The sequence below is a fragment of the Herpailurus yagouaroundi genome, unplaced genomic scaffold, assembly GCF_014898765.1.
Source record: "Herpailurus yagouaroundi ecotype Mexico unplaced genomic scaffold, PumYag 184, whole genome shotgun sequence".
In the NCBI taxonomy this organism is placed as follows: Eukaryota; Metazoa; Chordata; class Mammalia; order Carnivora; family Felidae; genus Herpailurus; species Herpailurus yagouaroundi.
Genome location: NW_024412415.1, coordinates 12,992,996 through 13,009,653, shown reverse-complemented (window position 1 = coordinate 13,009,653; position 16,658 = coordinate 12,992,996). Strand labels below are relative to the sequence as shown.

The following is a 16,658-nucleotide window of genomic DNA, read 5'->3' as shown; positions in this document are numbered from 1 at the left end:
ACTTTATCAGATATGTCATTTGCAAATATCTTCTCCCATTCCACAGGCTGCCTTTTAGTTTTGTTGATTTTTTTCTTTGCTGTGCAGACTTTTATCATGATGAAGTCCCAATAGTTTATTTTTGCTTTTGTTTCCCTTGATTATTATACTGTATGTTAACCAATGGAATTTATATAAAAACTTGAAAAAATTTGAAAAAATAAAAGAATATCACTTAAATCTATACAATATCATTATATACCACACTAATCTTCAAGAACTTCGAGAAAATTGTAAGATGATATGACTTAAAATAAAACATGGAAATTATTTCTACAATATTGAGTATTCCAGATTAGAATTTGCTGGAATGACTAAGCTGCATAAATTTTTTTCCATGTTCTAAAATAAAATAAAATAAAATAAAATAAAATAAAATAAAATAAAATAAAATAATAAAATACTCATATAAATCAATAGCAGAAAAGCAACCCATCTGATTAAAAAATGGGCAGAGGACCTGAACATACATTATTCTGAAACAGGCATACAGATTGCCAACAGGTACATGAAAAGGTGCTCACATATATAATCATCATGGAAATGTATATCAAAACCACAATGAGATATCACTATACAACTGTTAAAATGACTATTATCAAGAAGACAAGAGATAACAAGTATTGGCATGGATATAAAGAAAAAGAAAACCTTGTGTACTGTTGGTGGGATTGTAAATGGGTTCACTCACGATGAAAACAGTATATAGTTTCTAAAAAGTATAAAAATTATAACTACAATATGATCCACCATTTCCGCCTACGGGTATTTATCTGAAAATAACAAAAACACTGATTTGAAAAGATGTATGCACTCTCATGTTCATTGCATCATTATTTACAATGGTGAAGAGATGGAAGCAACATTAGTATCCACTGATGGAAGAATAGATAAATAAAATGGATGGGGAAAATATATAAATACACACACACACACACACACACACACACACACACACACACAGTGCAGTATTATTCAGCCATAATAAAGAATGAAATCTTGCCATTCGTGACAACATAATGACTTTGAGGACACTATGTTTAGTGAAATAAGTCAGAGAAAGACAAATATCATATGATCTGACTTATATGTAGCATCTAAAAAAGAAAAAATGATAAGCTCATAGACACAGAGAACAGAATGTGCTGACAGCACAGAGCCTGCTTGGTATTCTCTCTCTCCTTCTCTCTCTGCCCCTCCCCTGCTCATGCTCTCTGTCACTCTCAAAATAAATAAATAAATAAATTTAAACAAGTGGATGAAGGGGGTCAAAAGTATAAACTTCTGGTTATAAAATAAAGAAGTCACAGGTATATAATATATAGCATGGTGACTACAGTTAATAATACTGTGTTGTATATTTGAAAGTTGCTAAGAGATTGAATCTTGTAAGTTATTATCACAAGAAAAAATATTTTATAACTATGTATGGTAACAGATGCCAAATAGACTTATTGTGATCATTTCACAGTATACACAAATATGCAATCATTGTACCTGAAACTAATATAATGTTATATGTCAATTATATGTCAATAAAAATAAACAATGAGATATCAACTCATACTGTCAGAATGGCTAAAATAAAAAAGACAAGATATAACAAGTGTTGGTGAGAATGTGGAGAAAAAGGAATCCTCATGCAGTACTGGTGGGAATGCAAATTGGTATAGCCATCGTGGAAGACACTCTGGATGTTCCTCAAAAATTTAAAAAATACCATATGATTCAATAATTCCATGAGTGGCTATTTACCCAAAGGAAGTAAAAACACTAATTTGAAAAGATATATGCACCCTATGCTTATTGAAGCATTATTTACAATAGCCAAAATATGGAAGTCCATCAATAGGTGACTGGATAAGGAAGATGTGATGTGTGTATCTCTCCTTCTCTCTATATAGATACAGATATAGATATAGATATAGATATATGACCAAGTTGCACACCTGGAACTAATATAATATTGTATGACAACTATATTCAAAATCTTTTCAAAATATATTTATACAGCTATATAAATATTTATACAGTTACATGCACACACACATACGTATACACATATACATATAGTGTTACTATACCCTGCAGTAATTAATATTTTAAATATCAATCCTCAGAGATCAAACAAATTGACTTTTCTTGATAACTTGCTTCTTTATTTAGAAAATTTACCTCTGTGGAACTCTTCATTCCTTGATGAAAAATAAATCAATATTCATATATGTATATATATCTGATATAACAGATAGCAGCCTAGAACAGTGAAGTGTAGAACAATTAACCCTATGTGCTTTTGATAGCTTTTATTAGAGTGTGTCATTAGGATAATTTTATTTGTAAGCCAAATTTGTGTAAAGTTGATGAGACGCTTTTACCTCACGTAAGAAATACTGATGGAGGATACCTTTACGTCTGGCTTAGTCAGTGGAATATTAGTTGGAAATGCTTTTCTCTCTAATGATAGAAACACCAAAACATAATGGCTTCAGCAAGATAAAGGTTGTATTTTATTCCCATTATGATGTTTCTTGCTGTAAAATGGCTTCTCTATCTCAAGTATTGCATAACTTATCCAGTCAGGAAAAGGAACAAGTCGAAATAAAAGGGTACATTACATGTGGATCTGTTTCCCTGTTAAAAAGTTTTCCTGGATGCCTCACCCATTCAACCCTTCTACTTACACCTCACTTGCCACAAAATATAGCACAGTCTCACATCTGTAAGGGATGCTGGAAAATGTAGGATTTTTTTAGTTCATTACACTGATGATTCCAATGAAATCAGAGTCCTATTAGTAGGGAAGAATGGATATTATGCATGCAACTAGAGGTTTCCAGCACAAGAAGCTTCTCTCCCTACTCTCTTACCCTCAGTGTCTCAGCTTGTCCTTGACCTGACTCCCTTCATTTTTGCTAATTCACTCTAACACTACCAAAAATTAATTACATCCAGACTTAAGAATATTCAGAGACTGAAAGAACTGTTTTCTTTGGTCATATGTTCTTTGGTGTGAAGAACAATTTCCCAGATGCCCCTACCCTTACAGGTCTTTGATTTGTTGACTAGACTAGGCCATAAACACATTCTTAAACTAATCTCCTCCAAAGGTTGTGTTATTGTCATAATTTATCTAGAATTATCATGATTCACAAAATCTAAATTCTTATATCAAATAAGAATTGAGGAATATTTTCTGGATATGTATCCAAAAATATTTGCGACAGTGTTACTGTACCATGCAGTAAATAATATTCTAAATATCAGCCATCAGAGTTAAAAAAAATTGAGTTTTCCTTGATAACTTGCTCTTTATTTAGAAAATTTATCTTGTGGAACTCTTCATTCCCTGATGAAAAATAAATCAATCACTCCCATATGCTGGTCATAAAACTCTTTCATATTTTCTCGCAAGGTTGTATTTGTGGATATGGCAAATGGGACATTTGGTTTTGTCTCCTCAAGAGGGTCATCTTGAGAATGAAGCACGATTACTCATCCTGAATGGCTGCCTTTACTGTTATAGATTGTGCTACTCATTCTGAGCATTTAGGTTAGTGAAATATGGATAATAATTGGTTTTTGCCAGAATAACAATAATATTATATATCATTGATTGAGCACTTAGTAACAATCTTACATACATTATTACATTTAATTTGCATTATAGGCATATGAGATATAAAATGCTTTTTACTACTTCAGAAAATTTAAGTAACTTGGCCTAAGTCAATCACACAGGAGGTAGCAAGTCAATATTTGAATCCAGTCTTTTTATTTATTTATTTATTTTTATTTTTTTAATATGAAATTTATTGTCAAATTGGTTTCCATACAACACCCAGTGCTCATCCCAACAGGTGCCCTCCTCAATGCCCATCCCCCACTGTCCCCTCCCTCCCACCCCCCATCAACCCTCAGTTTATTCTCACTTTTCAAGAGTCTCTTATGGTTTGGCTCCCTCCATCTCTAACTTTTTTTTTCCTTCCCCTCCCCCATGGTCTTCTGATAAGTTTCTCAGTATCCACATCAGAGTGAAATGTATGGTATCTGTCTTTCTCTCTATGACTTATGTCACTTAGCATAACACTCTCCAGTTCCATCCACATTGCTACAAAAGACCATGTTCCATTCTTTCTCATTGCCAAATAGTATTCCATTGTGTATATAAACCACACTTTCTTTAGCTATTCATCCAGTCTTGATGCCATATGTTTTTGTGTTCTTTACAAGCTTGATATACTCCTCCTTCCTTTATGAAAGGTATTTTTTGATGCTCAATAAGGAAGCCAGACTGCACTACATTTATCCAAGCAACAGAGTTCTCATTTAAAGAGAGATGTTACTTAGTACAAAGCAGCAAACACTAGGTTTTGATTGATGGCAATTATGTACTAATCTTATTTTGCTTCTTCTAATCTGTTCCCTCTCTTTTGATGATGGTATGCTTAAAATAAAAACTCCTTGTAGGTAAACTTAGTAGAAGACAACTTACACCTCCAGTAGTGTGGACTTGGAAAGACATATCAAAGAAATAACTTTTCTAGTGCAGAATCAGACTTTGGGTAGAATAAGAATATCAAAAGCTCAGCTACTCTTGAGAGTGACTGGTGAAACTATCATCCACCAAAAGGCAATCTGTAGGTCTTTTCTCAGTTCAAGACCATGAATATCACTTTAGGCAAGAATTAGAAATTGATGTCAAGGTATGGAGAACATAGGCTAGTTAGAGGTTAGATGTTGGAGTTTAAGGAAAGTTTCCAGTCATAAACACAAACCAACCCAAATGGTTATGAGCATAAACCAAATCACTAGAAAATTCAGAGGTCTAAATAATAAATACAGAGTAACAGCAAGAAACCATAGGTATTAAGAAAATCATTCATAGAAAGGCAATTTCATCACTACAAGATACTTTTGTCTTTTATTTTAAGCTTCAGGATAGTCCTGTGGTGTGAACGGGTTAAGTTCCCAGCATATCTCACTAGAGATGGGATATGAGACAATATGGAGGTGGACTGGAGAACAGGTTTCCAAGTTTCATATTTTTGGTCATTTAATAAGCTCCTTTATCCTTTTGGTTAAGATGAAATGTCTAGCAATCATTTTCTATTGTAGCTTTGTCAACATATGAATTTTAAGATCTTTAAAAAAAATTAATATTATACATTCATAGCAATTTTCAGAATATAAAAAAAATCACTGATATGTTAGAATATCAAAATGATACTGACATTCTACTGAAGAATGTTATATTCAGATGGGAGTTTCAAGCACTATAATAAAAATTTTAAAGTCCTCTTTGCTATTTTTGGCATTTTCCTAGTCTGCATTTGGAATTGATACCATAACTTGAAATTTCCAGCCTAAGTAGGAAGAAATATGGGAAATATGTTTCTCTGTTTTAAAAACAGTATTACTATATTTAAGTAAGGTGTATTCGTGTTCAGACTTTTGGAAAATTTATAAAGTTAGAATATGATTCAGTAAAATTTATGTATTTATGCCCAAATATGCCAAGCAAGTAAACAAAAAATAAACCACTATCATGCATTGAAATATTCTGACTTCATTTGGTGAAATTAAACTGAATATACACTCTATCTTATTTTCTGAAAATTGTAAAATATACCTTATTTTATCCATTACCTAAAAATGAATGTGAATCTACAGTTTCATCCAATATATAACAAAGAATAAAGGTCCTCTACTCCTAATTATCCCCAAGTAAATAGAATATAATGGTAGAAATGAGAATGAGAACAAAAGGAAAAAAAAAAAACACAACAATGAAGGGATTGAGACATATAATGGTCAAATAGGAGCTATTTAGCAATACTCTTCCTTACATGTTTCAAAGTATAACTTTCAAAACCTTAAGGATGTGAATCTTGTAAAATTATAGAAACATGTTAAATAAGTTATTAAAGTCATTAATTTATCAGGGAAGTAGACAATTAACCTGGTTCGAGTAGCATATGGGGAATACAGGTTTATGTAGTCCTTTACAAATATTGTTTACTAAAAGTGGGTGTTAGCTACTGCATAAATTCCCTCATGGAAATAGATGGACCTCATGGAAGAGGATCAAGTTGGGCCATCTTACAGGCAACAAAGGAGAGATACTCCAGCAACAAGAGGCTGTGAAGATATGCTTGCTCAGAGAGTGAGGCAGAGTGGGAAGAGGAATATTTAGAATGGACCTTCACTAGAATCTTAGCTTGTTCCGGGAATCCCAGAAACACAGCATCCTCTCCTCAGAACCAATACTTGAAGGCCTAGAACACGGAAAGCACTGACAGAGTGTTGGTTTAAGAAAAGAGGAAGAAGGAGAAGGAGAAGGAGGAGGAGGGGAAAGAAGAAGAAGAGGGAGGGGGAGGAGGAATGTTAGGATAAATTTTCAGAGGTTGCAAGTTAGATAAAAATTGATTAAAGTCATAGAAATAAAACTGTAACATTTGGGGTTATCTTTTACACTCAGATGAAATCTACAAGTAAGTATAACTTCACAATTTCTCAGCTATAATGAATTAACATATAGCAAAGTTGAATAGATATATTCTCCTAGAAAATTAAATAATACTTAGGTGGACTTGGTAAACCATATCCTAGGATGATCAAAAAAATCATGCTGCCCACTTTTTAAAAGATTATTTTCTGGCTTTAAATAATTATTATCACACTTAGATACAATCAGAGTTTTAAAATGTTAAGTTTTAATTCTTTATTAACAGGGGACATATTCTTGGAAATCTTTTCAGTTGTGGAAAGTGTGGAGTTTCACGTGGCAAAAGACTATGTTTCTGAGAGAATGCCTTTATTTTACAACTTTCAGAATCTCATCTCTACTAATTTTCAAATCCATAATTATAGTTATGCCTAACACTAAGTCCTAAAGCTGAAGAGAACTAAGCTAAAACGGATTCTGCTTTTGTACTACACCAATTGTGAATAGAAAAGGTCTGGATTCTTAGACATGAAAGAAAGTCTTGGAGAACAAAAGGTCAGATATTCTAAACTGTGAAATTATTGAAATTAAATTACCCAACTTTTGGGGTATTTTGAGACTTCTCAGAACCTGTGTTAGGGAATTGCTAACAGCCTTAGGATGTAAGATACAAATGCAGTAACAGCAAACTTTTTGAAGGGAGGAACTGTATCACATTTATTAGTTTTTAAAATGTTTAATTTGAAAAGAATTGAATACCTTAGCATTAAAGTAAAAAAGACTTGAGCTGCCAAACAAACAGCAGGCCAATGTGAATATTGCTAGACAAATAGATTGCTCTAGATTAGTATTGAAAATTATTTGTAGGGGCGCCTGGGTGGCTCAGTCGGTTAAGCGGCTGACTTCGGCTCAGGTCATGATCTCGCGGTCCGTGAGTTCGAGCCCCGCGTCGGGCTCTGTGCTGACAGCTCAGAGCCTGAAGCCTGTTTCAGATTCTGTGTCTCCCTCTCTCTGACCCTCCCCCGTTCATGCTCTGTCTCTCTCTGTCTCAAAAATAAACGTTAAACAAAATTTAAAAAAAAAAAGAAAATTATTTGTAGATCTCACTAAACCGCAGTAAATCCCATGGCTACCCATGGGAAGTCAAGGGAGACAGTGTGTGAGAAGGACAAAGGACAAGAAAATTATTCAGATCCAGTACAATTAGCTACAGGACTGTAGAAGGTGTGTCCTCTTGTTTAGCCCTGAGTTCTGTCATTACCTGAAAAAGAAGAGGTGGCTGTGGAATAGATCTCACCATTTGAAGGCTGGATGGTATTATAATCTATGTATAATATAAAATCAAGTGGACATGTCCAGTTTCAGCTCTAGCAGATAGAGTTTGGAAGTTGTCATCCCTCTCCTTACAATAAGGAAAAACTAAAAACACTGAAAATCAATCATTTTTGACTCATCAGGAAGTATAGGAGATGAGGCAAAACTTCATGCTGAAATCTGGAAACACAGACAAATCCAGAGTCACAACCAAGATCTACTTTCCTGGAGTACAAGCCACTGGAGTCACAAACTGATATGAACACTTAAATGTTTATTTTGAAATTTTGCTGAAAATGAAGTGTGAATTGCATGAGACAGAAATTTTTGGAGGGTAAAGAATTAAGGGGAGCCCATGTTTTCATGGCCCTTAACCTTAGGAGAACTATTAAATTCTCATGGTAGATTTCTTCCTGGCTTCAACAGGGTAAGGGAAAGGGTGACCATTATGAAATATGCCCATAGTAGTCTCTATAACTCTCTGGGGAAAAATACTTTATGAGAGATTTATCCCACCTGGGAGAAGGACATTTCTGTAACTTCAGCAACACCCCCCCCCCCAAAATTGCTGTTTCATTTAAAGGGAAAAAGAGCTATATTAATGGAGAAACACTTGTGAAACTGGGACAAAAACAGGAGCCCAAGGGAAATTTGAATCACTAGTACATACAACTATAAGTAATAAACACAACCCATCTCTTAGATTATAAATCCTCATACTAAAGGCCTGTTTAGCTCACTTCCTGTTACCCAATACAACATGGCTAGTTTTCAACAAAAAATTACAAAACATACCAAAAACCAAGGTAAGAACACAGTCTGAATGAACAAAGCAAACATCAGAATCAGACTGAAATAAGAGAAAGATAATGGAGTTCTAAAACAGGAAAACTTGAAAAACTGTAACATTTGTTATGGAAACTAATGGAAAAGTAGATAATATGTCAGAACAAATTAGTAATATAAGCCAAGAGATTGAAATTCTGTGAAAAACATTGAAAGGAAATGCTAGATATTAAAAAGTTTAGCAGCGTGGCATCTGGGTGGCTTAGTTGGTTGAGCATCTGACTCTTGATTTAGGCTCAGGTCATGATCCCAGGGTCATGGGATCAAGCCCCACATCAGACTGCATACTGAACATAGAGTCTGGTTGGGATTCTCTGTCTCCTTCTTTCTCTGCCCCTTGCCCCTCTAAAAATAAAAAAAAATAAAAATAAATTAAAAATAAAAAGTTTGTAAGGGAATTGCAGGCAAAAGAACTGCAAGCCTCAGACCCAATTTAAGAAGGAGTCTCTAGAGAAACCCAAAGACAAAAGGAGAGACCAAAACCAGATACTAGAGGAAATTTTAGCCTCGGACACCAGAACTACAATGACCAGTAAACAGAGCCTAACTCCTAGTCTGATAAACATAAACTTCATGCTTAATATATGTCTACCTCAGCTTCTTTTTGCCCAATACGTCATGTCTGAATCTCAATGAAATATTACAAGGCATGCGAAAATGCAACACAAGCAACAAATACAGTCTAAAAAAGACAAAACAGGGGTGCTGGGGTGGCTGAGTCAGTTGAGCATTGGACTTCATCTCAGGTCATGACCTCATGGTTTGTGAGTTTGAGCCCTGCATGGTTTGCAGAGCCTGGAGGCTGCTTCACATTCTGTGTCTCTCCCTCTGCCCCTCCCCTACTTGCGCACACGCTCTCTCTCTTTCTGAAAAATAAATAAACGTAAAAAAATATTTTAAAAAAAGGAAGATGATATAGGTCAGAAAATTGTATCTACATAAAGAAAGGAAGAGTATTAGGCAATAAATAAAGTTCAAATCAATGTTTTTAAAGTTTTTTCATTTGCAAATGATATAACATTTGAACAGTTTGTTTAAAATGATATTAGCAGCAATCAGGTGATTATCACTTATTATGTTTAAGTGAAATGAATCACAAATGTAATAAGGGTTAGAGGGAAGATTTGGGAATACTTTGTTATAAGGACCCTATGCTACCAGGAAGTGTTAGTTTTATTTGGAAGTGGACTTTTCAAAATAAAGAGCTTTTGCACAATGAAAGAAACCATCAACAAAACAAAAAGGCTGCCTACTGAATGTGGGGGAAGATATTTGCCAAGGACATATCTTATAAGGAGTTAATATCCAAAATCCATAAAGAGCTTATATAACTCAATACCAAAAAAAATAAATAAATAAAAAGTAATCTGAGTAAAACATGGGCAAAGGGGCTGAATACTTTTTTTTCAAAGAAGACATACCAATGGCAAACAGACACACAAAAAGATGCTCAAAATCACTAATCGTCAGGGATGGACAAATCAGAACTACAATGAGATAATTACCTCATACTTGTCACAATGGCTAAAATCAAAAGCACAAGAAATAAGGGTTGGAGAAGCTATGGAGAGAAAGGAACCCTCATGAATTGTTGGTGGGAAAGTAAATTGCTCCACACACTGTGGAAAATAGTATGGAGATTCCTGAAAAGATTAAAAATGGAAATACCATATTATGTTTATAATTCCACTATTGGGTATTTACACAAAGAAAATGAAAACACAAATTCAAAAAGATATATGCCCTATGTTTACTGTGGCCTTGTTTACAATAGACAAAATATGGAAACAGCCCAAGTGCCCCTTGATTGATGAATGGATAAAGAATATTTAACATATATATATATATATATATATATATATATGTGTGTGTGTGTGTGTGTACATATATATATGTATATATACATATATATATGTGATGGAATATTATAAACCCATAAAAAGAATGAGATCTTGCATTTACAACAACATGGAAGGCCTCAGAGGGTATTATATCAGGGAAAGACAAATAGTATAAGATTTCACTTACATGGGGAATCTAAAAAACAAAACAAAAAGCAGAATCAAACCTGTAAATACAGAGAACAAACAAACTGATGGTTGCCAGGGGGTGGGGGGATTGGGCAAAATGGGTGAAGAGGAGAGGGAGATACAGGCTTCTAGTTGTGGAATAAACAAGTCATGGGAACAAAAGGCATAGCGTAGGGAATATAGTTAATGATACTGTAATAGCATTGTATGGTAGGAATAGCGTTGTATGGTATACTACAGGTGGTAGTATACTTGTGATGACTGTAGAGTAATGTATAGAGTTTTTGAATTTTGAATTACTATGTTGTACACTTGAAACTAATGTAACATTGTGTGTCACCTGTGCTCAAATTACAAAAAAAAAAAAAAAAAACTAAAAGCCAAATGCATAATCTCATATTGAAAAAAAATGGACTTAAGTTTGTCCTAAATGTATATTTCAAACTTTAGAGCACTCAGCAAAAATATTTGAAAGAGAAGTACAATTGATATGCTAAAAGAGGAGAGAGAATGGAATTAGACAAAATTTTCGGTTAAAATTAGAGAAAGCAGAAAAGAAAAATAGGCCAAAAAAATCGCAGACGCTATAGAAAATCTAGAGAATTAAGATACCAAAAGAAGTTGATATAAAATTAGGATCAAAAAATTTTTTTCTGAGTATGACACAAAGGCAGAAGCTACTGGGAAAAAAAGAAAAATAGATTTTAGCACAAATTTATTTATGGTTTTAACAATGGTATAAATAAAAATTTTGAAGGGGGCAGTGTTTACGAGAAACATGATACAGAATTGTCTCAATAGACGATCATTTGCAGATCAATGTGAAAATAATGCAAACTTCATCCTGTTTACCTCCCTCCTGTCCTCCCTCCTGGGATGTGGGCAAAAGGAATAAACAGTTGTTTTGAAAAATGAATAAATTCAAGTAGACAATCTATAATGAATTTGCTTGGTTTTTGCATAATGAAATAATTTTAAATTTAAATATGACATATCCCCTGCTCAGAAATTCTGTAAAGAGAGAAAACAACAATGATCTCTAGTGTTGGCAAGGATCAAGAGAAATAATTATCACCATTCCTTGTTTCAAAAGATAGTTCCAAAATTTGCTAAATTAGTCTGTTGACCCCTAGTATTCCATTACTAGGAGTTTAACTTAAAAAGTAATCACACAAGGGGCACCTGGGTGGCTCAGTTGGTTAAGCGGCTGACTTTCGCTCCGGTCATGATCTCAGAGTTCGTGAGTTTGAGCCCTGTGTCAGGCTCTGTGCTGACAGCTCAGAGCCTGGAGCCTGCTTTGGATTCTGTGTCTCCCTCTCTGTTCCTCTCCTGCTCCCACTCTCTGTTTCTTTCTGTCAAAAGTAAAGATTAAAACAATTTTTTAATAAAAAAAAATCATGCAAATACACAAACATGTTAACAGTTCATAGTAATGAGGGAGCATTAAGGCAAACTGGGGGCAAAGCACAAGCTAGCAAACACCCCCCAACACACACCTAGATGGATTATGTGTTCCTCAAGCATTCCTCAATGCATATTCCTCAAGCATTCCTAGCTGCCCTAAAGCTTAGAGAAGGAGAAAACAAATGGTTAACTGATTAGAGAACAAAGTCATGCAGGACTTGAGTCTCCATCAGGTTACAAATATTAGTAAATTATAAGAAATAGACATTCTTATCAGTAGCCTAATCTCCAGAAACCTATAGAGTCAGTTTCCTGGAGATCCAGTATCACCCTCCCCTCCATAGTGATGTGGGGAACTAAGACAAGAAGGAAATGGCAGATAAAATTAAATTTCTTTATAACCTGTTGCCCATTGACAAATACTTGAGGCAAATACAGACTATAATATTTCTCCAGGAACTCCATATTGTGTTTTTTTTTTTTTTAATTTTTTTTTCCAACGTTTATTTATTTTTGGGACAGAGAGAGACAGAGCATGAACGGGCGAGGGGCAGAGAGAGAGGGAGACACAGAATCCGAAACAGGCTCCAGGCTCTGAGCCATCAGCCCAGAGCCAGATGCGGGGCTCGAACTCACAGACCGCGAGATCATGACCTGGCTGAAGTCGGACGCTTAACCGACTGCGCCACCCAGGCGCCCCCATATTGTCTTAATGTTAATGCCTTACTAGATGGAAAACAACCTTAGCTTGACAATAACAAGTCCTCCAGTAGCTTAGGAGCCCTCTTTAGCATATGAAAGTCCTTTTGGAGGCCTCCCTTTTTCCTTTACCTCCGCCAACTCCATAGTATATAATCAGTCACTTCTGCTGAAACCCAGGGCAGCTCTTCTTGCCCAAGGTCCTTGCCCCTGTTCCTGTACTTCAATAAAGTCACCTTTTTTGCAGCAAAGGTGTCTCAAGAATTCTTTCTAGGCTGTCAGTTCCGGACCCCCACCATTCTAAAACCCCATCAGCAGCACAATTTCTTGTAATATTAACATTTGGGGAAAACCTATATCCCGATAATATGGCATATCTAAAAGAATCATTATATATTCAGAAACAAGAATACAACCAATAAAAACAGCTCTAGATTCTCTCTAGGTGATATGAAAAGATTTTTATAATATATTGTTAAGTGGCAATTAACATATTTCTTTAGACTGTAGCTATTGTCTCTGTTGTAATGGGTGATAACATTTACAAGCTTTTCTTTCTTAAATCTCTTGTCAACCAATGTTTATTTATATTATTGCCTTTTTTAGTATTCACCTTGGTACTATAAATTATGTGTAAACTTCTTTTATATGATTTATTATTCCACTCTCTTCATTCTAATTTTCACATTTATTTTACAATTTATTCTAAGTTTAATTGAGTTTATGCATACTGCTAATCCTTTTCTGGTAATTTTCAAAGTCATTTATTAGTTTTATGAAGTTCATTCTTCAATAATGTTCCTCAAGGAAGAACTCCTAAGAACAACATTCCCTGACTTGCAGCAAAGTGAACCAGTTTTTCTTTAGCTTTTCTGCTTGAATGTTGGGTTGTCTGAATGCCAAATCCTTGGTTCAGACTTTCTTTATTCAGGTATTTTATAGTTATCTCCCTATTATATTCTGGTATTGAATGTTGCTGTGGGGAAATCTGAAGCCTGTTTGATAATTTTTCCCCTAAGAAGTGACTTGAACTCTTTACTTAATTAACTGAAGATTTCTTTTTATTCCTTTACATTCATTAAGTTTACTAGGATATGTCTTGTTGTTAAATGTTTTGTGTTGATTTTTCCTGACATGGCCTTTTATGTTCCTCACTTTCCATTTAATGGTCAATCTTTTTTTTTTTCTTTCAGAAAAGCTTTAAAAATATTATCTTTAAATATTTATATTGTTACTTTGCTTTTTTAAAGTTTATTTATTTATTTTGCGAGAGAGGGAGAAAGCACCAACAGGGGAGGGGCAGAGAGAGAGGGAGACAGAGAGAGAATCCCAAGCAGGCTCTGTGCTGTCAATGCAGAGCCCAACGTGGAATTCCATCTCTTGAACTATGAGATCATGACCTGAGCCACAATCAAGAGTCGGATGCTTAACTGACTGAGCCACCGAGGCACCCCTATATTGTTACATTGTTTTGATTTTCTTTTTTAGTGTTACACTGTTTATTTATAGGTTATGAAAAAAGAGCCGTATTTGAAGGAAGCTTTTTTTGTTCATGTGGTAGTAAAGAAGGAATAATCCTTTTGGAGGTAAAGTCTGAAAGACTATAAAAGTATAACCTCCTGTGTAAACTTTCTTTTGAATTCTGTTTTGCTGTTACATCCTTTTTCCTTACAGTATCTTTGTGTTAATGTTATCCCAGTTTACTTTTTATTACTCATCATTGAACAAATTATGTATTTCTCGAACAGTAATATATAGGAAGATTCTATGTAAACTCTCTCCCTCAACTCTTGGGAAAATGAATACATCATAAGATGGCCCACAGAACTAAAACATGCTCTGGTCTCTGGCTTAGAAACCCCTCTTCCCTGTTTGCCCTGTTCTTCTTGCCCTGTTTGCCACTTACAAAACCCACCCCCTGCCCCAAACACAAATATGGAGGCTGAAACCTATAAATTACTCTCTCACTTGCATTCAGTGCTCAGATCTTTGGAGAAATGGTCTCCTCTGAGCCCGCCAATGTTAAATAAATCTCTGATCCACCAAGATCTCCAAGTGCCGCTTGGTTTTTTTGCCAGCCTTCCAGCCTGGTTCCCTAACACTACCTTTCTCACTGAAATGAAATTCCTGTCAGCTTCTCAAATCTGGTTCTTGCCTTTATTATTATAATGAAGGGATAAACTTCTGCAATACAAAGTAAGTCCCTCACTCTAAAGTAAGTCCCTCAACATGAAAATGTTTTCTGTTGTTTTCTGAAGCATTCTACCACAGGATTAACCTGTGCTCATCATCTCTTAATTTCTTCATGATGGCTTTTGTGCATTGTTTATTCTTCTATGTATTACTAGTCTATAGATGATATATAGTCAGATATGTATTTATAGTATATAGATAGCTATGTTTCAAAGTTTCCCTGAAAAATGGAGTTTTCTGATTCTCTGTCCCTGGGTGAATTTTTATACGATTTCTAGGAGTAGAGAAAAGGTGCTAACTTACACAGAAGCATTTGTACCATAATTCCCTGATACCTTTCTGCTTTACAAAGATTTACCAGCTACCTACTTAAATTTGCATTCATTGGATTTAGTGCAGTTGATCCACAAAAGAGCAATTAGATACAGATTAATATTAAATTCCATGAGAGAAAAATTGAAAATTTTGAAGTTCAGACATTGTAAGTGGAACTGCTAGCAATATAACCTAGCAAAAACATTTATGGCTGTAAGATACAGATGTTATAATATGCAGAGGAGACACAAATCCGATAAAAGTGTTCTTCATGTAACATAGTTTATGATTATTTCTGTATTGTCTCCAAGTCAATCTTGTCTAAAAATCCCCACCTTTTATTTTTATCTAATAATCTTCTAAATGAGCAGCTTTAAATCACGTGTTCTTATAGCCCACATATACTTCCAAAAGATGCTACTAACAATTGATGAGTAGAAGATTACAGTCTTGATTCCATCACGATTTGACTAAAGGGGAGAATATGTACTTTTCAGATATAGTTTTAGACCTGAACCAAAACTATAGTGCTTAAAATTTTACAGTAAAGAATTACATTTTTTTTTTCACCTTGGATCAAATCCAGTAATGAATGTGAAGGCTTACTATGAGTCTAGCACAAAGAAAGAACATTGTAATTGTTCATTTTTTATTATATATCCATCATCACCATTATTGTTATCTACTAGGGAATAAATATAAAGCCTTTTTTTTCAAATAAGTTTACTGAAAACATAAACATAGTAAAAAATAAATGAATGAATACCAAATATTCACAGTATTTTATTTAAAAAAGAAAGCAAAACATGATCAGGGCAACTTTTTTGTGTTTTCTTTTTACGACCAAAATTGATAAAATGGTAGAACTTGATAAAGAGAGGGTATTGGCTAAATGGAATCAGGATCTGAGTCACTACAGATTTTTTGGCTCTTTATTAATTTCCAGCATATATGACATAAATAATGTAAAAACCACCATTAGCAAACATAAGTAAATTTAAAATACAAATATTTTCTCAGAGCAGCCAAAGCACATAGAATAATGAAATGTGTATGATTATTTAGGGGAGGAAAGTTTTGATTTTTCTCAGAAGCAAGTTGGTGAATTATGTTGAGAACCCTTGAAATGGCCTTGTCATTTCAACTAGTAATGTTGCTTACATTAAATAAATATTTAAAAATTATAAAGAAGATAATGGAAAACATTTATAATAAAAAAGTTGCCAAATAATAGAGAAATTTTTAAAAATATATAGTGTATCCATGTAATAGAATGTTACATACTCATTGGTAAAAATAATTTCAAAGATTTTTTTGGAATCATGGATAATGTTTCACATTAAAATTTTAAGTAAAAATGCAAGATCTAT

The 16,658-nt window shown here is 34.2% G+C and overlaps 2 long non-coding RNA genes across 2 annotated transcripts in view; one reads left to right on the top strand and one right to left on the bottom strand.

Annotated features, from left to right (window-relative positions):
* The window catches only part of LOC121041653 (uncharacterized), a 346,158-nt gene that overhangs the window by 51,990 nt on the left and 277,510 nt on the right, over positions 1–16,658 (top strand). The gene's annotated exons all lie outside the window — the stretch shown is intronic.
* The window catches only part of LOC121041654 (uncharacterized), a 58,691-nt gene continuing 51,501 nt past the window's right edge, over positions 9,469–16,658 (bottom strand). Inside the window, exon 3 of the long non-coding RNA XR_005795804.1 lies at positions 9,469–9,513. This is a non-coding gene — a long non-coding RNA (uncharacterized LOC121041654). The remainder of the gene's footprint in view (positions 9,514–16,658) is intronic.